This window comes from Oryctolagus cuniculus, chromosome 17 (genome assembly GCF_964237555.1).
Source record: "Oryctolagus cuniculus chromosome 17, mOryCun1.1, whole genome shotgun sequence".
NCBI lineage: Eukaryota > Metazoa > Chordata > Mammalia > Lagomorpha > Leporidae > Oryctolagus > Oryctolagus cuniculus.
The window spans coordinates 62,658,250-62,679,539 of NC_091448.1; the positions used below are offsets into that span (position 1 = coordinate 62,658,250).

At 53.2% G+C, this 21,290-nt stretch overlaps 1 protein-coding gene across 4 annotated transcripts in view; it reads right to left on the minus strand.

The window, feature by feature from the left end:
• The window catches only part of TOM1L2 (target of myb1 like 2 membrane trafficking protein), a 122,316-nt gene that overhangs the window by 100,607 nt on the left and 419 nt on the right, over window positions 1–21,290 (minus strand). The window lies entirely within an intron of this gene.

The following is a 21,290-nucleotide window of genomic DNA, read 5'->3' on the forward strand; positions in this document are numbered from 1 at the left end:
GAGACAGGGAGAAGCCCGAACTACAGGGTCACGAAAGCCAGGCTCTGTGTATGTTCTAAAGAAGACGAGGAGGTCCAGCAGGTTGCTGGCCGAGCTGTCCAGAAGTTTTGAGTCGCAGCAGCGTGGGAAGAGAAGGGGCGGAAGGGGCTGGGCGGCGCCTACGACAGCCCACGTGCGGCCAGAGAGGGTCCAACTTAGAAAGGAGACTGAACACTAAGACGAGGGAAAACGCTAATGTCACTACGCCGGAAAAAGAAATACACAGAAGGCCTGCGCACAGATGCTGAGCTCACAGCCAGGAGAGGCCCCCAGGGCCCCCAAGGCACCCTGGGGCCTCGCCGTCCATCTGCTCAGCCCCTCCCTGACCTCCCTTCCTCCTGCCGTCGCTCACCCCTGGAGCAATCTGTCTTGATGTTCAGAGAAGTAGTTAGGAAATTGAAATGAGTGCATCTCATGGGCACCTTGTCAGAAACGTGCCATAACGAGTGACATTTTCGGGTGTCAGAGTTAGTCTCTCGTCTGCCGGTGGCTCCGATTCGCCCAGCTGACAAGTGAGAGGACTGTGACACCAACAATTATAGAAACACACTCAGCCTGGGATCTGGGAGCCAAGCTGCTCTCTCCACCTCGTCCATCACTCTCAGCGCTCAGCAGATGACACGGGGGCCACTGGCAGAGGGCCCTCGCTTCTCAAACCCTGCAGCCTGGGGAGACAGGCTCCCGGGACCCCGGACTGTAGGACCTTCCGTGATGGCAGGGCGGGGAAGGTGACCTACACAATGTTGTCGGACTACAGGAAGAAAGCAGAAAGCGTCTTCAAACATCACTAGGATTCCACGCAAAACAGCATTTACCATATGGCTCCGCTGAACTGCTCAGACAGGCAAAACTAACCCATGGCGGCAGAGGCAAGATCAGTGGCCGCCTCAGCAGGTATGCTGGACCAGGAAGGGGCACGAGCAAACTCTCTGGGGTAGGGTCGACTGTCTGTATCTTGATGGGGTGTGGATTACGGCATGCAGGAGTTTGTCAAAGCAACTGGGGTGGGCGTCGTGGAATGGCAGGTTAACATGCTGCTTGGGACGGCCGCATCCCGTGTTCCAGTGTTGGTTCAAGTCCCTGCTGCTCTGCTTCTGATCCAGCTCCCTACTGAAGCACCTGGGAAGGCAGCAGACGATGGCCCAAGTATTTGGGCCCCTGCCACCCGTGTGAGAGGCTCAGCTGGAGTACCTGGCTCCTGGGTCAGTCTCAGCAATTGGCATTTGAAGAACAAATCAGCGGATGAAAGATTGAGCTTTCTCTGTTTCTCTCCTTTCTCTCTGTCACTCTGCCTTTCAAATAAATAACTCAGAAAAATATTATAAGGCAACAAGACTCCTATATATAGTGTACATACACACATGGGTGTATCTACACATGAGAGTACTTAAAATGTTCATGGGAATGGAATTAAAAGTTTATTTTGGGGGCTGGCGCTGTGGCATAAAGGGTAAAGCCACCGAATGCAGCACCAGCATCCCATATGGGTGCTGGATCGAGTTCCGGCTGTTCCATTTCTGATCCAGCTCTCTGCTGTGGCCTTGGAAAGCAGTAGAGGATGGCCCAAGTGCTTCAGCCCCTGCACCTGTGTGTGAGAGCTGGAAGAAGCTCCTGGCTCCTGGCTTCGGATCAGCACAGCTCCTGCCATTGTGGCCATCTGGGGGAATGAATGAACCAGTAGATAGAAGACCTCTCTCTCTCTCTCTCTCTCTCTCTGCCTCTCCCCACCCATGGCTGATGACTTGCTGGCTCAGTCTCATGAGCCGAAAGCTCCAGAGAAACCCCTCGCTGAGGAGTGGGCATTGTGGCACCCGTGATGCCAGCATCCCTTATGACTGGCTTCTGATCTAGCTTCCTGCTAATGCGCCTGGGAAGGCAACAGAAAATGACCCACGTGCTTGGATCCCTGCTACACCCACGTGGGACATCCTGATGGAGTTCCAGGCTCCCAGCTTCAGCTGGCATCCCGATACGGTAACTCTGCCTTTCAAATAAATAAATAACTATTTTTTAAAAAAAGTTTACTTTGGTGCAAACGGTTTTGAAATTCATGCTTATGAGGGATCCTCAAGAAATTCAAGAAAAGGAGTATGAGCAAAACACTATATATGGATCTCAAAACTTTGTACATCAAAGTAAATTTACTTTTTTTTTTTTTTTCAGAGAGAGAGAGAGAGATGGAGCTCCTCTCCACTGATTTACTCCAAATCTTGCAATGGCCAGAGCTGGACTGACACTGATGCCAGGAGCTGAGAACTAAATCCAGGTCTCCCACATGGATGACAGAGACCTAAGCACACATACCATCCCCTGCCACCTTAGCAGGAAGCTAGAGCAGAACCAGACCCGAGACTGGACGCCAGGTGCTCTGATATGGGAATGTGGGCATCCTAACTGGTATCTTTAAAAAAAAAAAAGATTTATTTATTTATTTGAAAGGCAGAGTTACAGAAATGCAGAGAGAGAGAGAGAGAGAGAGAGAGAGAGAGAGAAAGGTCTTCCATCCACTGGTTCACTCCCCTGATGGCCACAATGGCCAGAGCTGTGACGATCTGAAGCCAGAAGCCTGGAGCTTCCTCTGGGTCTCCCACATGGGTGCAGGGGCCCAAGGCCTTGGGCCATCTTGTACTGCTATCTCAGGATGTAGCAGAGACCAGCCGGGACTTGAACTGGTGCCCAAACGGGGTGCCTGCACTGCAGACCGGGCCTTTAACCTGCTGTACCACAGTGCCAGCCCCGCCAACCAGTATCTTAACTGTTAGGCCAAACATCTGCCCCTAAATACATCTTTTAATTCCATTGTGTGAACTTGCTGATGTGCCCCGTGTGTGTGTGTGTGTGTGTGTGTGTGTACTGGATTCATAAGAAAGTAGAATCTTCTATAGAGCACTAAAGGTTTTATATAGAAAGTAAAAGCCACTGTGATTTGGGCCTTAAGCTTTGGGCAGGGAAAAGGACTTTGAGAACCTGTGGTTCAAACTGTGCTCTTCAAATGAGTCCATCAGTAGGCCTCCACTTCCCCAGAGCCAGCCAGCAGAGCAGCCACTGGGCAGGAACCAGCCCCGGGATTCCTAAGTTCTGACACGGGGTTGGTTCCTGGTTCTGGACCCGTCCTAGGGAGAAGCAGATGAAGCAGAAGACCAAAGGCGATTTTATGAATTTATTTCATTTAAATCGTCAAGCCTGGAGCTGAACAGTCTCTCCCAGCAAGCCTGGGCCAACGCAGGACATCAGCTGTCCAGCAATGAGAAAGCGCTTGCTTAGACCAGCAGGCTTAGTCTGTCTGCTCACAGAGAACCCGGTGACTGGCAAGCGGCTGCGAGCTAAGGAGACGGAGACCAGGAGTCCTAAGATCGGCTCACTGTGGGGCCTTGAACTGCCTCTGACTGTGACAGAGAGACATGCGTGTTTAGTCTTCGTCTCTGGTCCCTGGCAATCGGCTCCCCAACCTTGGAAGCCTCGAGTGATAACAGTGTCTTCCGGATGCAAAAGAGATGACTGGTGGCAGGGGACGCCAGATGGCTTCAGGCTGGGGCCGGCGGCCAGAAGCACCAAGGCCTGTTTATGGCCCTGGCACTTTGAGCTCCACCCTGAGTCACCCACCCATGGCCGATGACTTGCTGGTTCAATTTCGTGAGTTGAAAGCTCCAGAGAAAGCCCTCGCGGGTACTGTTTAAACCCCTCACCGAGGAGCGGGCATTGTGGCACCCATGATGCCAGCATCCCCTGTGAGCACCAGTTTGAGTCCTGGCTGCTCGGCTTCTGATCTAGCTTCCCACTAATGCACCTGGGAAAGCAACAGAATATGACCCAAGTGCTTGGATCCCTGCTATACCCACGTGGGAGATCCTGATGGAGTTTCAGGCTCCCAGCTTCAGCTTGGCCCAGCCCCAGCTGTTGTGACCATCTGGGGAGCGAACCAGCAGTTGGAAGCACACTCTCTCTCTCTCTCTCTCTCTCTCTCGTCTCTGATTGCCTTCCAAATAAATAAATCTTAATAAAAGAAAAGAACCCCTTAACTGACAGGTCTGGAGAGCTTCAGGCTGGTGGAAGGGGCGGGGAGGGCAGAGCACCTGCAGAGGGAGCGGAAGCCCTGCCTGGTTCCCTCCCCCTTGTCCCAGACATCTCTTCCATGGGCTGCTCCGGAGCGACAGCCTATTAACGTCAAGGTCAGCGCAGGGTTTTTTCCAGGCTCTGTGGGGCACTCTAGCATATGATCCCTCACGAGGAGGGCGCCCTGGACTCCCCAGTTCCTAGCCTGGGGGGATTCAAACCTTCAGGGGTGTGCTCCAAGTCTGGTAAGTCAGGAACGGGACTGACTTGAATAGCAGGCACCCAGGTGGTATCAGGATGCCAAAGCAGAAACCACACACGTGGGGCCAAAGTGTTGTCAGGTTGAAACCAGCACAGACCTACCCTCGTGGGGCCCGATTCCCCACCTATGGGACCAAATGTCACTCGGGCCTTGCCAGCTACGATCCTGGGGGTGAGCCGCTGCTGGCTTCCGAATTTCCAGAGTTAATGGGGGGGGGGGTGCTCACTCAGGGAGCCACCGCAAACTCAGCGTCCGAACGCCAAGCACCACGGCTTTGCAGCCTTCCTATGCTGTTTGGACTAAGCTTGTGTCAGAACTCTCGGGATTTCTGCAGCGGGGAGCAGCACATACATGCAACCCGTCCTTGTCCCCAGCTCTCAAAAGACCTGCAGCCAAGTGCCCCGAGATGAAAGAACCGGTCTCTCTCCGCGAGCCTCTCAGTTTGACACTGAAACTCAAAACAGAATTCCCGACGTGCCTCGCAGATGGCAAGGCCCGGGCTGCATTAATGATTAAAACGGCAGCTGGTGGTGTCTGAGCGGCAAGGTGGCCAGTTAGGCAGCTTAGCATCTGTTTAAATTCCCTCTCCTCTTCCATCTCACACTGTCGGTCCAACGCAGATCCGGAGAGAAAGTAAAACAACGCAGATCTGAGCTTTAATGAGCTGGAAAGGAAACACATCCTTGGACCAAATTCCCGGAAAACTTGCGGGGATGAGAGAGGACAGTTAAGACACGGAATGACAGGAGGCCTGAGACCAAACTCAGCCCCCTGGGGGAGGTCCTGCCTTGCTGGGCCTCAGCTTCCTGATCAATGAAGGACGAGGCCTCCTGCCTGACAGGGCTGCTAGGAGAGGGAAGGGAAGTGATGCCTGTCAGGTACTGAACCCAGCCCCTGGCAGAGACCAGCATCACGGTTCTTTTATTTTATTTTATTTATTTATGTATTTATTTGACAGGCAGAGTGGACAGTGAGAGAGAGAGAAAGAGAGAAAGGTCTTCCTTTGCCGTTGGTTCACCCCCCAATGGCCGCCGCAGCTGGCGTGCTGCGGCCGGCGCACCACGCTGATCCGATGGCAGGAGCCAGGTGCTTCTCATGGTCTCCCATGGGGTGCAGGGCCCAAGCACTTGGGCCATCCTCCACTGCACTCCCTGGCCACAGCAGAGAGCTGGCCTGGAAGAGGGGCAACCGGGACAGAATCCGGCGCCCCGACCAGGACTAGAACTGGTGTGCCGGCGCCGCAAGGCGGAGGATTAGCCTAGTGAGCCGCGGCACCGGCCCTAGCATCACGGTTCTTAAAAAAGATTGTTTTTATTTATTTATTTGAAAGGTAGAGTTACGGACAGTGAGAGAGAAAGACAGAGAGCTCCACAATGGCTGGAGCTGCGCCGACCTGAAGCCAGGAGCCAGGAGCTTCTTCCAGGTCTCCCACACGGGTGTAGGGGCCCAAGGACCTGGGCCATCTTCTACTGCTTTCCCAGGCCATAGCAGAGAGCTGGATTGGAAGTGGAGCAGGCGGGACTCGAACCGGTGCCCATATGGGATGCTGGCGCTGCAGGCAGAGAATTAACCTACTGCGCCACGGCGCTGGCCCCAACATCACGGTTCTTAATATAAGGGTATGACATCCGAGGCAGGCAATAACAAGAGGAACAAAATCCAACTGGACTTCAAATGAATGAATTTTAGGCCTCAAAGGCCACTATAGACAGAACAGAAAGGCAACCCACAGAATGGGAGAAAAATCATTGCAAAAAATTTATCTGATAAGGGGTTAAAATCCAGACTTTGTAGAGAACTCAAAAAAAAAAAAAAAAAAAAAAAAAAAAGCCTGAACAACAACAATAAGCAAACCGATTAAAAACTAGGCAAAGGACTTGAAGAGGCATTTCTCCAAAGACGATACACAACTGGCCAACACACACACACACACACACACACACACACATGCACAGACGCTCAGCAGGGCCAGTGCTGCGGCACAGGAGGTGAGGCCACAGCCTGCAAGGCCAGCATCCCGTACTAGTTGGATCTAGTGCTAGTTTGGGTCAAAGATGCTCTGCTTCTGATTCAGCTCCCTGACAAAGCACCTGGGAAAGTAGCAGAAATTGCCCAAGAACTGGAGCCTTTGCCCATCCATGTGGGAGATGCAAACGGAGTTCCCAGCTCATGGCTTCACACTGGCCTGACCCTAGCTGTTGCAGCCATTTTGGGAGTGGAAGAAAGATTCTTTCTTTCAAAGAAATACAATAAATTTTTTTAAAAGTACAAATCAAAATCACAATGAACTCAGCTTCATACTCCCTAGGATGGCCACCATAAAGAGAAAGCAAAGCAAAAGTGAAAATAATAAGTGTGTGATCCCTTCTCGGCCTTTTGGTGTTGGGGCCAGTGCTGTAGCAGGTAAAGCCATCGTCTGCAGTGCCGGCATCCCATATGGGCACCAGTTCTAGTCCCGGCTGCTCCACTTCCCATCCAGCTCTCTGCTATGGCCTGGGAAAGCAGTGGAAGACGGGCCAGGTGCTTGGGCCCCTGCACCCGCATGGGAGACCTGGAAGAAGCTCCTGGCTCCTGGCTTTGGATTGGCATAGCTCTGGCCATTGCAGCCATCTGGGGAGTGAACCAGCAGGTAGAAGACCTCTCTCTCTCTCTCTCTCTCTCTCTCTCTCTGCCTCTCCTTCTTTCTCTGTGTAACTCTTTCAAATATATAAATAAATCTTAAAAAAAAAATAAGAAGTGTTGGTGAGGATGTGGAGAAGTGAGAAGTCTTGTGTGCAGCCAGTGGCAATGAAAAATGGAGCAGCAGCGATGAAAAATAGCAAAGGGGCTTTCCAAAAAAATTCAAACTAGAACTTCCACAGACCCAGCCATTCTGCTTCCAGCTACCAGGAGACAGGGACAGGAGCAGATGGTTGCATATGCGCCTCCATAGCAGCACTATTCACAACTGGCAAAAATAGGAGCAGCCCAAGTGCCCATCACTGGATGGATGGACGGGTGGATGGGTGGATAAACAACATGTGGCATACACAAGAGGGTTTTCAGGGCCGGTGCTGCGGCTCACTAGGCTAATCCTCCGCCTGCAGTGCCGGCACCCCAGGTTCTAGTCCCGGTTGGGGTGCCAGATTCTGTCCCGGTTGCCCCTCTTCCAGGCCAGCTCTCTGCTGTGGCCCGAGAGTGCAGTGGAGGATGGCCCAACTGCTTGGGCCCTGCACCCGCATGGGAGGCCAGGAGGAAGCACCTGGCTCCTGGCTTCAGATCAGTGCAGCACGCTGGCTGTGGCGGCCATTTTGGGGGTGTAGCAGGTAAAGCTACCGCCTGCAGTGCCGGCATCTCATATGGGTGGCAGTTCCGGTCCCAGCTGCTCCACTCCTGATCCAGCTCAGGATCCTTCCAACGGAAGGAAGACCTTTCTCTCTGTCTCTCTCTCACACAGTCTAACTCTGCCTGTCAAAAAAAAAAAAAAAAAAAAAAAGAGAGAGAGGGTTTTCAGAATGTTATGGAAAAGAGAATTTAAAAAGTTTCTTTCGGTTAGAAAATTTTTGAAATCTATACAAGTGAAAGACAGAGTTACAGAGGGGCAGAGTGCATGCTGGAGAAAGAGAGAGAGAGAGAGAGGGAAAGAGAGAGAGAGGTCTTCCATCCACTGGTTCACTCCCAATTGGCCTCAATGGCCGCAGCTGGGCAGATCCAAAGCTGGGAGCCTGGGGCTTCTTCCAGGTCTCCTATGTGGATGCAGAGGCCCAGACACTTGGACCATCTTCCACTGCTTTCCCAGGCCATAGCAGAGAGCTGGATCAGGAGTGCAGCAGCTGGGACTGGAACTGGCACCCGTATGGAATGCCGGCACTGCAGGCGGTGGCTTTACCCGCTACACCACAGCACCAGCCCCCATACATAGCTTTTTCGTAACATTCATTTTCCATGAATTTGTTGAAGTCTCCATGTGGATTATACAGCCTTAAAAGGAAGAGAGTCTTAACAGAGTTGAGCCTGGAAGACATCATGTTGAATGGAATAAGATACACAGGGCCAAATGCTGTGACTCCATTCACATGAGGTTCCCTGGAGCGGTCACACTGACAGGGAGAGAACAGGCACTGGTCGCTGCCAGTGGCCTGGGATGCGGGTGGGGGTGGGGAGGGAGGAAGAGGGGAGATTCTTTCTCAATTTTGTAAGATGAGAGTTCTGGAAATAGACTGTACTGGTATCTCACAACGTGAGCGCACTTAATGCCTCTGAATGGAATACTTAAAAATCGTTACAATGTTACAATGGGGAAAGCATTTGTCTCAGGGGTTAAGATGCCACTTGGGGGGTCGGTGCTTTGGCACAGCAGGTAAAGCCACCACCTGCAGTGCTGGCATCCCATTTGGGTGCTGGTTCCAGTCCCGACTGCTCCACTTCCCATCCAGCTCTCTGCTATGGCCTGGGAAAGCAGCAGAGGATGGCCCAAGTCCTTGGGCCCTTGCACCCACGTGGGAGACCCAGAAGAAGCTCCTGGCTTTGGATGGGCGCAGCTCCAGCTGTTGAGGCCATCTGGGGAGTGAACCAGCGGGTGGAAGACCTCTCTCTCTGCCTTTGCCTCTCTGTAACTCTTTCAAATAAATAAATAAACCTTTTAAAAAAAAGACGCCACTTGAGATGCCTGCCTCCCACACCACTGGGCCTGGATTTGCGTCCCGACCACTTTCAAGTCCATCTTCCTGCTTATGCACATCCTGGAAGGCGATCCACAGAATGGGAGAAAAATACTTTCAAGACGTGGATCTGCTAAAGGATCAATATCCAGAATATATAGGGAACTCCTAAACCTGAGTAACAAAAACACTAACAACGCAATGAAAACCTGGGCAAAGGGTGTGAGCTGGCCTTTCTCTACAGAAGATACACAAGCGGCCAACACGCAGAAGAACGGGTGCTCAAGTGTCCGGATCCCCGCTACCCACGAGGGAGACCCCGACTGAGTTCTGGGCTCCTGGCTGTGGCCTAGCCCAGCCTTGAGTGTTGGGAGCATATGAAGAGTGACCCAGCACGTCGAAGGTCGGTCTCTCTCTCTGTCTCTCTCTCTCTCTTCTGCCTTCCAAATAAATAGAAATTACATTTTAAAAACTTCAGTGGCTAACATGATAAATTTTGCATGTTTATTTTGCCGCATTTTTTTTTTTTACGATGAAGGAAAAAGATAAAGAAAGAACAAACAGGAGCAGGTGCCCACGGGCAGCAGTGTGGTGACGCCTGGGGGAGCCACAGTGTAGTAGCACACTCACCCCCACATGCTCACTTGACGCTCCATGCCCTGCGTGCCAGGCGCAGGTGTTTCTGGACGCCCCACCACCCCGGACGGAGGACAGAGCTGAGCACAGACTGAGGGTCCCCTCGTGCAAGGTGCTGGGGATCGGAACTGTGTCCGATTTGGGAGATTTTTCTTTCAAGACCTGGGATCTCTGGACTTCACTCGTGGAGCCTGGCTGATCTGAAAACCCACAGTGCTCCACGCCCCGAACCTTCAGAAACCTGGGGAGTGCCGTGGGCTCCAGATGGCAAATGAAGGGGGTTCGACTTTCATTGCAACAGTGACTGGACCCACACAAGGGGCAGGCACCGGGAGGGGCAAGGACGGGCCTGACTCCCACCCCACACCGAAGGCGTGGCGATTCACTGATGGCTGTGCTGCTGGGCCCGCGCTATCTTTGGGGAACTCCCAGTTGGAACTCAGGCCCCGTCCTGAGCCAGTGGAAACCGACCGTGTGGTGTGGGCAAAAGCTCTGGGGCTGCATTGCCTGGGCAGGAGTTGGGTCGGCCTGCAGTGAGCCATGGGACCTTGCACAAGCTCCCGCTCTGGGCTGCCAAACTTCTTCATCTGTGAAGTGGAGGTAATACCGCTGTCTTAACAGTGTTTTCAGAAAAATAATATTCCATGAGATAATGGGGGTATGATACTAGCCGGGTACCTGGCACACTGTGAGAGCCCAGTAAATCATAGCCAACAACTGTGGCTTAGAAAGATGCCGATAATTACGATCGACAGTTACCATGAGTGCGTAACTGTGTAGCACAAGTCCCAGCATGCGAGGAAGGGAACCAGGAAACAAAAGCACACATCCTGCCTTCAAGAGCCCCCAGACTTGGGCCGCCACCGTGGCGCAGTAGGTTAATCCTCCACCTGCGGCGCCAGCATCCCATATTGGCGTGGGTTCAAGTCCCAGCTGCCCCTCTTCCGATCCAGCTCTCTGCTGTGGCCTGGGAAAGCAGTAGAAGATGGCCTAGGTCCTTGGGCCCCTGCACCCACGTGGGAAAAGCACCTAGCTCCTGGCTTCGGGTCAGCATAGCTCTGGCCATTGTAGCCATTTGGGGAGTGAACCAACGGATGGAAGACCTCCCTCCCTCTCTCTCTCCCTCCCTCTCCATCTCCATCTCCATTTCCCTCTCTCCCTGTCACTGCCTCCCAGATAAGTAAATAATTTTGTTTAAACGCTGGTCGGGTTCCTGCATCCCACACTGAAGTACATGGGTTCAGGATCCAGTTCTGCTTCCAGTTCCAGCTTCCGGCTACTGCATTCCCTGTACACAGGTCAGAGACCTGGATTGAGTCTGGCTGCAGTCCGGCCCCACTGCCATCTGTTGAGGGCATCCGAGGTGTAAACCAATGCATCAGAACTCTCTCTCTCTCTCTTCAATAAGCAAAAAATAAAACAATAATTCGAAGAAGGCAATAAGCACATGACAAGACCCATGAGAACAGGAAACAGTCGGGAAAAGGACCCAGCAGGCCTGGAGATAGCAGCTTTCTGCAGGCCACCGTGCCAGGCGTCCCACACACATCACCTCATCTCCTCTTCCCACAACCCCGGACGGCCAGTAACCCCCCTCTGCTTTGCAGGCGACGGAAACGCTGGATGGCTGACATGGCCGACAAGCACCCTGAGTTCAGAGAAGAGAGTCTTATCGTACACGGGATGGTCTGGGGAGGCTGCCCGGAGGAAAAGGCTAGAGCTGACGGGTAAGTCTCGATGACTGGATGAAGAAAATGAGAGAATCTTCCAGGACAGAAAGACTGGAGGGGCCACTAAAACAGGTGTGGTCAGAGAGAGAGAGAGAGAGAGAGAGATATCTCCCATCCACTGGTTCACTCCCCAAATGGCTGCAACAGCTGGCACTGGGCCAAGCCAAAGCCAGGAGCCCCCTCTGGGTCTCCCATGTGGGCGGCAGGGGTCCAAGGACTTGGGCCATCTTCTGCTGCTTTCCCAGGCACATTATTAGCAGGGAGCTGGACTGGAAGTGGGGCACCTGGGACTTGAACCCCTATGTGGTGGGGGAGCCATGGGCCGCAGAATTGGCCCCAAGAGACCTGTTTTTGAAAGGTCCCTTGGGGAAGGCGTTTGGCACAGTGGTTAAGGTACCGCATCCCTTTTCGGAGTGCCTGGGTTTCGGTCCCCGCTCCACTTCCTCAAGTCTAGCTTCCTGTGGATGCTCACCCTGGGAGGCGGCAGGTGGTGGGCCAAGTACTCGGGCTCCTCCCACCCACAGGGGAGACCTGCACTGAGACCCCGGTTCCCAGCGTCAGCCTGGCCAGGCCCAGGCTGCTGCGGACATTCCACCAGGGATGGAAGACCTCTGTCATCTCTCTCTCTCTCTCTGCTCTTCAAATAAATTTTAAAAATTTTAAAGATTTAGTTATTTACTTGGAAGTCAGAGTTACACAGAGAGAAGTAGAGACAGAGAGAGAGAAGTCTTCCATGCACTGGTTCACTCCCCAATTGGCTGCAATGGCCAGAGCTGGGCCGATCCGAAGCCAGGAGCCAGGAGCTTCCTTCAGGTCTCCCACACAGGTGTAGGGGCCCAAGGACTTGGGCCATCTTCCACTGCTTTCCCAAGCCACAGCAGAGAGCTGGATCAGAAGTGGAGCAGCGGGGACTTGAACCGCTGCCCACATGGGATGCCCGCACTGCAGGCAGTGGTCTTACCCACTATGCCACAGCACCGGCCCCGGCAAAAATTTAAAAAGTAAAAGGCCTCTCCTCTAACCACAACAAGCTAGGCTGGTACAAGTATTTCTGAACCTTACTTGTATCTTTTCAGACTACTAGATTAGCCCAAAGCACTTCGGGGTGATTTATCTGCTAGGTCAAGAGCAACGACCCTTGAGTGCAGCTCCTCTGGGCGTTATATTCATACTCCTATTTCAAGTCAAAAATAGATAGTCCATACAGGAAGGTTGTACAGAAATACGCTAAAAGTGCTCACACAACTGTCGCATCTCCACGGCGTGAGAAAACGGGGGTGAAGGACAGAAGAAGTCCCTATATGAAGCAATTAGAATCTCAGCGAATTTGTAAGGAAACTGGAGATTCTTTTCCTTTGCATTTTCTGTATTTTTTGTATTTTCCACATGGTTATATGTGTTTGGTTTTTTTTTTAAAGCACAATTACATGGGAGTTTTAAATACCCCAAACAGCCCACCTCGAGGCAGTGTATCTATTTGTTTTGTTTTGTTTTGAAGACTTACTTATGGGGCTGGCACCGTGGCATAGCGAGTAAAGCCTCTGCCTACAGCACCGACATCCCATATGGGTACCGGTTCAAGTCCTGGCTGCTCCACTTCTAATTCAGCTCCCTGCTAATGCACCTAGGAAAGCAGCGGAACTTGGCCCAAATGCTTGGGCCCCTGCACCCATGTGGGGGACCCGGATGAAGTTCCTGGCTCCTGGCTTTGGATGGACCCACCTCTGGCCAGTGAGGCCATTTGGAGAGGGAACCAGCAGGTGGAAGATCTCTTTGCCTCTCTTTCTCTATAACCATGCCTTTCAAATAAATAAATAAAAAGACTTATGTATTTATTTGAAAGGCTCAGTTAGAGAGAGAGAGAGATCTTTCATCTGCTGGTCCACACCCTAAATGGTCACAACAGCCAGTTCTGGGCCAGGTTGAAGCCAGGAGCCCCGAACTCCATCTGGGTCACCCACATAGAGACAAGCCCCATTCCCACCCCCACCAAACACAGACACACTCTCTCTCTCACGGATGGGGGCTTTGATGCTAAGAGCGAAGAAGGATCTTTTAGTGACCGCTGAGGGGAAACCCATACCACCACCCTCCTTAGACATCACCCACAGCCCCCAGCTGGCCAACACCACGAGCAAAGCCTCCCCCCTCAAGCCTTACCCTCCCTTTCCTACCTCTTCCCATCACCAGGCAAGCGGAACCAGTGTCATCCCGCCCACCTGCCCCGACAGCCAGCATTCGCTGAGTTGTGTCTCTGCTGAGAGCCCCCCCCAACCCTCCCTTCACGTTTCCCCAGGGACCAAACCATGCCCGCTCATCAAAGCCCTGGTGTCTCCTGCGCCCCATTCCCTTCCCACCCTGCTCCTCCTCACCTCTCATGTGCCCTATACAGGACCACCCCCAGATCTGCAGCAGGCCCCTACTGCTGGTGACCCTGGGTGAGTTAGAGAACTTCCCACGGCCTCAGTGGCCTCATCTGCAGCATGGAGCCGATGACAGTACACTGTGTGAGGGTGAGGCAGCCACGCTTACTACAGAAAGTGCCCGCTGCAATCTCGGGCACACGGTTACAGCAACACTGATCTCAAAAAGCAAGCGCAGGGGCCGGCGCTCTGGCGCAGCCGGTTAAGCCGCCACCTATGATGCACCCCATGTTGGAGCACCGGTTTGGAGTCCCAGCGACTCCCGCCTCTGCTCTCGATCCAGCTCCCTGCTAATGTGCCTGGGAAAGCCCCGATGGAGGTCCAGGCACCCGGCTTTAGCCCGGCCCAATTTCCTAATCATGTGACCATTTAGGGAGTGAACCAGTAGAAGGAAGATTCTCTCTCTCTCTCTCTCTGTCACTCTGCCTTTCAAATAAACATAAATAAATATTTAAAAAATAAAAAGATTTATTTATGTTTATTTGGAAGGCGCACACACACACACATACACACACATCTTCCATCTGCTAGTACACTCCTCAAACGGTCACAATGACAAGAGCTGGGCCTCCAGGTCTCCCACGTGGGTGCAGGGGCCCAAGTACCTAGGCCATCTTCTTCTGCTTTACAGGTGCATTAGCAGAGAGGTGGATCAGAAGTGGAGCAGCCGGGACTTGAACTGGCACTGTGGTGGCTTGACCTGCTATGCCATGGCGCCGGCCCCTAAATCTTTTTATTTTTTTTAAAGTTCAGCTGTGATTATTACTTCTAGAGGTGCCCCCGCCGGCCCCCATCCTTACTGCAGTGTTCTGTCTGGCAGTCTGTCTCCTGAGTGTAAGTAAATAACCTTGGGTGACCACTTGTTTCGTTATCTGAATTAAGTTCCTGTCTTAGGTCCCCTACCAGGCTGAGCATTCTGGTAAATGCTTAACTTGGTATACACAGATAGCCCATAAAGGAACCATGAATGAATGAATGAATGAATGAAATGGGAGAACAAATTCTACCTAATCACAACTGGAAGAGGCATTTGGCTGGCGGTTAAGGCGCTACTTAGATGCCCACGTCCCATATCCGGGGGCCTAGGTTTGACGCCCACATCTGGCTCCTGACTCCAGCTTCCTGCTGGTACGGATCGTAGGAGGTGGCAGTGACAGCTCAGGTAATCAGGTTCCTGCCTGGGAGACCCAAGTTGAGGTCCTGGCTCATGGCTTCAGCCTTGGCCCAGCCTGTCTCCTGATTGTAAGTAAATAAATACACTCACGGTCTGACCACAAGAAAACCCGCGTGCAATGTTTGAAGACAGGTAAAGGAGCAGACTTTTCATGGAGAGCAGCGGTTCCCACGGTACACCAGCGGCAGCAGCCTCACCAGGGAGCTGAGCGAGGAGGAATGCCAGCCCCCAGGCTGAGGTCCCGAGGCGGACCCAGCGTCCTGTCCTGTGTTAACAAGTCCTCCGGGTGTTTCTGGCGACACTGAATCCAGAGCTCTGAAGACCAGTAACACACGCAGGGACTTCAAAAAGTTTGTAGAGGGATGGAATTAAAAAATAAGTTTATTTTGGTGCAAAAAAATGTTGAAAGCCATGCATAGGATTTGCATCATATGCATTTTTCACCAGCTTAAAATTTGTTTAAATTTTTATTGATTTGAAAGGCAAAGGGCCGGCGCCATGGCTCACTAGGCTAATCCTCCGCCTTGCGGCACCAGCACACCGGGTTCTAGTCCCGGTTGGGGCGCCGGATTCTGTCCCGGTTGCCCCTCTTCCAGGCCAGCTCTCTGCTGTGGCCCGGGAGTGCAGTGGAGGATGGCCCAAGTGCTTGGGCCCTGCACCCCATGGGAGACCAGGAGAAGCACCTGGCTCCTGGCTTTGGATCAGCGCAATGTGCTGGCCGCAGCGCGGCAGCCATTGGAGGGTGAACCAACGGCAAAAAGGAAGACCTTTCTCTCTCTTTCACTGTCCACTCTGCCTGTCAAAAAAAAAAAAAAAAAAAAAAAAAGAGGTAGGCCGCAACGGCCATTGGAGGGTGAACCAACAGCAAAAAGGAAGACCTTTCTCTCTATCTCTCTCTCTCACTGTCCACTCTGCCTGTCAATATATATATATATATATTTAAAAAAAAAAAAAAAAAAGAAAGGCAAAGAGACACTGATTTACTCCCTAAAAGAGCACGACAGCCAGGGCTGCCCCAGGCCAAAGCCAGCAGCCAGGAACTCAATCCAGGTCTCCCACACAGGTGGCAGGGACCCACCAAGGTTTTTCATTAGCAGAAAGCCGGCACTGGAAATGGAGCCGGACTCTAACCTAGGCGCTCCGAAATGGGACACAAGTGTTCCCAGTGGTGTTTTCACCGCTGTGCCAGAAGCCTGAACCTTTTAAAATATTTACTTATTTGGCTCCCTCCCAAATGCACACAATGGCCCCCAGTGGCTGAGGTCAGAGCCAGGAGCTGGGAACTCAACCCAGGTTTCCCATGGGGGTGGCAGAAACCTAATTACTTGAGCCATCACTCCTGCTTCCTAGGGTCTGCATTAGCGGGAAGCTGGAACAGAAGTGGGGCTGGATGTTAAGCCCAGGCACTATGACACGGGACACAGGCGACTTACATGCTAAACCAGCCACCTGCTCCGGCATAAGCTTCCTGAGGTCCTTCATGTGACAGCCCAGAATGAACCAGAAGTGGATCCTGGGCTGCCTCCCGGCGCTGACTTTGCACAAGTCTCTCAACTTCTCGGAGCCAGGGTATCAACACCCAGATAGCTACATGTTGTGGAGATTAAGTGAGCTTTGTATACAGCAGGTGCTTCCATACAGTAGGCGCTTAACAATGACTAGGACGGCTGGCTCATCTTGGTATAAACGTCCCAGGCTACAGCTAGACACCGTGCACCAGGTATTGTCCAGCAGCCCTCAACCTACAAACTCTACAACAGAATATCTGACATTTGCCTGTTTATTAAAACAGAATTACGGAAGAAAATGCATATACCCCTCCTACATTCACTCACACACACCACCACCAACAACAACAACATTCTGGCCAGAATGAACTGCTCACTGGCTTTTCAATGTAAATTAATCTGAACATAAATCTTACAAAAGGAATGTCTGAAAACTTGGCCAACAAGGAAAGCTGCAAATACCTTGCAGGGCACCACGGACCTCCCGGGGAGGGGAGCAATGGTTCACAACATCCAACTCCAAGTTCAACTCCAGATGGCTGTGGAAGGGCGCGATTAAGGCAGTAACATTTTGAAACTTGTTTCAGAAGAGGAAATCAAGAACTAAAGTCCTTTCTCTTCCTGCACATTTCTGAGCCTCTCACGTCCCTGCGTACCTTCTCTCGGCCCCCCCCATTCGACTGAGGAAGCTTCTGGAACGGAGGGCAGGAGGGATGTGAAGAAGCTCAGAGCTGTGTGTCTGCCTGTGGTCTCAGGAGCTGGCGTGAGACCAAACAGCGTCAGGTTAGACCCAGGCTAGACCCAGGCTAGGCCCAGCGTCAGGCTAGACCCAGCGTCAGAGGCCCAGGCTAGACCCAGCGTCAGGCTAGACCCAGCGTCAGAGGCCCAGGCTAGACCCAGCGTCAGGCTAGACCCTGCGTTAGAGGCCCAGGCTAGGCCCAGCATCAGGCTAGACCCAGCGTTAGGGAGGCCCAGACTAGACCCTGCGTTAGAGGCCCAGGCTAGACCCAGCGTCAGGCTAGACCCAGCGTCAGGCTAGACCCAGCGTCAGGCTAGACCCAGCGTTAGGGAGGCCCAGACTAGACACAGCGTCAGGGAGGCCCAGGCTTGAGACAGCACAGTGACTGACCTGCTCCTGCAGCCACAAGCCCCGGACATCGTCTCTGAGTGTGTCACCTTCGCCAAGGATGCCCTAGGAGCAGCATTTGACAACTGGATCTCCAGCACCCGACTCAGGTCCGCCAGCCAACAGGCACTCATAGATGCCCACAGTTGGACGGATGGCATTATTTAGGCTGTTGGGAAGGTATTTGTTTTCAAGATATATTTATTTATTTAAAAGTCAGAGTTACAAAGAGAGAGAGAGAGAGAGAAAGATCTTCCATCCACTGGTTCACTCCCCCAAGTGGCCACCAATGGCCAGGGCTCAATCAGGCCAAAGCCAGGAGCTAGGAGCTTCATCCAGGTCTCTCACATAAGTGACATGAGCCCAAGGACTTGGGCCATCCTCTGTTGCCTTCCCAGGCCATAGCAGAGAGCTGGATCGGAAGTGGAGCAGCTGGGACTCGAACTGGTGCCTATATAGGATAGGATGCCGGCTTCTCAGGCGGCAGCTTTACCTGCTACGCCACAGCACCAGCCCCTGGGAGGTATTTTTTTTTTTTTTAATGAAGACTAGAGGGAATACAAGCAGAATCAGTTAAAGAATTAAACCCTTCACTGTCCTGCTCCCCTCCTGCCCCCCACAAGAGCAGATCTTCCCCCATGCGACCCAGGCCCTGCAGCCATTGCGGCTCCACTCAGACTGGGGGCCCCTCCTGCCCCCGGGTGCCATCCCAGGCCCGCCGGATCTCCTCTTAGCCTGCAGAGTTCGTGGACAGTCCCCAGCAGCTCCTGAATGCCGGTGGCCCTTAGGATCTGCATTGCCATGGTTGCTCCACGCATGTCTGTTTTCTCTCCTGAAACCCTGCAGCCCTGGGGGACGGGATGGGTGTGAGATCCTGGTCCACTTTTTACGGGCTGAGCGGTCGTTTCCACCCCCTGTTCCTAGGGTTCTCGAGTCCAAAGCAGAAAGGACGATGAAGCTTAATCTCACAACAGCTCTAAGGTCAAGGCACAGTGTCGACAGCAGGTGCTTAACCTGGAGGTAGACAGACCGGCGTCCCACCTGGGAGGGGCTGGGTTTGGCGCCAGCTCCAACCTCCTGCCAAGGCGGCCCTTGGGAGGCAGCGGCGATGGCTCAGATGACTAAACTTCTGCCACCCATGAGGGAGACCTGGATTGAGTTCCTGGCCCAGGCCTGGCTCTTGTGGGCATCTGTGGCGTGAACAGCTGACATGGGGCTCTCCATCTTTCAATCTGTCTCACTGGGTCTCGGTCACTCAAGTAAGTAAAGTTTAAAAAAAAAACAAAACAAAGAATTGAAAATAAACCAACCAGATTACTAAGTTATGCTTTAAAAAGATGGCTATTCGAACTGCTCTGTGGAAGCTACAGCCACTGTTGCAGTTATTAGTTTGTTGCCATTATGTTTATTTCTGCGGGCCGCCCTCTCCCAGCCTCCGACCCTTCAGGGAGCATACTTTTAAGATCACCTTTATGCTTGGTCACCACAGTGCAGCATACGTATTAGCACCTTATCTGTCCCCTCACCCTGCATCAACTAACTTGAACTATGATGATGACAGCTCTGCCTACTGGTTGCCTGGCAACGGGAGCCTCCATCATCTTTCCGGTCAGGTGTCTCTGACAAGCGACGGTGGACGGTGCTGGCTGGGAGGGCCAGTTTCCTTCACGGGTCACGGATGGGCCACTGGTCTCTCGTACCCTCTCCAGGAGAGCAATCCAAGCCTAACTGAATGATTCTGTTACTCACGCTGACGGTCAGATTTACTGAACCTCTGCTATGTTGTAGGCGCTATGCTCAATGTATTACACACATTATGCTATTGAAACAGTGCCACTCCGGATGGCGCGTGCTCGCTCGCTCGCTCTCTCTCTCTCTCTGTCTTTCTTAGCAGATACACAGTCAAAAGCTCACACCATTTCCTGGGGTCCCAGAGCTGAGAAATGGGCCCACCCAACATTCAACTCAGGTCCTTCCTGACCTAAGTATGACGTTCCTTGTACTTGACACATATCCCAACATCCTATTTGTGATTTCTTAAATCCCCTTTGATTTCCCCGCCTCACCGATTACCCTACATGTTAAAGATGTAGAACTTTCTATAATAAAGGGTGCGGAGAAGAAGGGAAAAGCAGAAACCCACCCCAAGCTTACAGGCTCCTCTGTAACTAGCAGGAGGGCGGCACCAGTAAGAAATGGGACGCGGCTGCAGTGGACGGCCCCACCGGGAAGCAGGGAAGATGGGAGGAAGAACGGAAGGGGCGGGCCCAGAGAGACACCTGAGCCGGCAGCAGAACCCCATCAAGGTGGCAAAAGAGACTTCGGGGCCCAGTGTCCATGACCCTTTATAAAAACCACTACACTGGGGCTGGTGCTGTGGCGCCACAGGCAGAGGCATCCCACATGGGCACCAGTTCAAGTCCTGGCTGCTCCACTTCCCATCCAGCTCTCTGCTGTGGCCTGGGAAAGCAGTAGAAGACGGCCCAAGTGCTTGCATCCCTGCACCTGCGCAGGAGACCCAGAAGAAGCTCCTGGCTCTGGATCGGCGCAGCTCCGGCCGTTGCAACAATTTGGGGAATGAACCAGTGGACGGAAGACCTCTCTCTGTGTCTAACTCCCTCTGTCTGTAGCTCTACCTCTCAAATAAATAAACACGATCTTTAATTAAAAAAAAAAATAAAAAGCTACTACACCAGGAAGGCGTCCTGAATGCCTGTTAGCCAACAGGAGAGGCCTCGGAACTTGCCAGGGCCCACGAAAGGCTGAAAAGTGGTGGGAAATCGGTACGCAAAGCAGGAAGTGAACAAATCGCCACGGCCTAAACCGGTCGGGCCCCTGGGCCAGCAAAGGCTCCTCCCGTTCCTAAAGATGTCTTACGAGTCCTCCAACTAAGATGGTCAAAGGCGCGAGGCAGCATTCTTGAGGGGTCACGCCCGTCGCTAGCACCTGCCCCAGGTGGGAAAGCAACTGCTTTTCCAGTTCAGGGAATCCCACACGGTGGCCACGCCGGAGTGCTTCCTCCCACACCCACGATGCTGCTCATCTCTGCGGCCATTTCCCAGGTGGCCAGAGCCCCACCCCCAACCCTGAGAACGCCAGCAGGCAATGCCGGGCCGGGCACCACCAGATCTCAGCTTTGGCAAATAAAACGGAGCAGAGCGGGGGGTGGGGGGGTGGGGTGGGGGTATTAGCAACCTGTTCACCATGCAGCTGCTATTAGGATCACAACTCCACAACGGGACCGCCCCAAACGCCTCACCAGCTCTCTCCCTCCAAACACTCACAGCGGAACTTCAACTCAGAGGGGGCACAAGGCCACTGTGCCCGCTCCAGGCTCTTATCACTCACTTGCACAGTCTCCCATCTTTCCCGGGACGCTCAGTCCGGAATGGCACCCCGCCCCCACAGCGCCCCGCCACCCTCCAACACCCCGCCCCACCACGACCCCCTCGACAGCTCGGCTGAGTCGCCTCGCCAACGAGCGAGTCTTGCAACCTGGGGCATTTTCTGGGGAGACGCCCAGTCTGAGGGCTGCTGGTACTGACGGGGAGGGACAGGCGTCCGGGACGGCCGGGTGAGCGGGTCCTGGCGGGGTGGGGGGAAACAGGGCCGCGAGGCCGGCAGGGTGGAAGAGGGTGCTCAGCGTAGCACCACCTCGAGGGGACAGGGAGGGCCGGCCCGGATGGCTAGGGCCGCTGG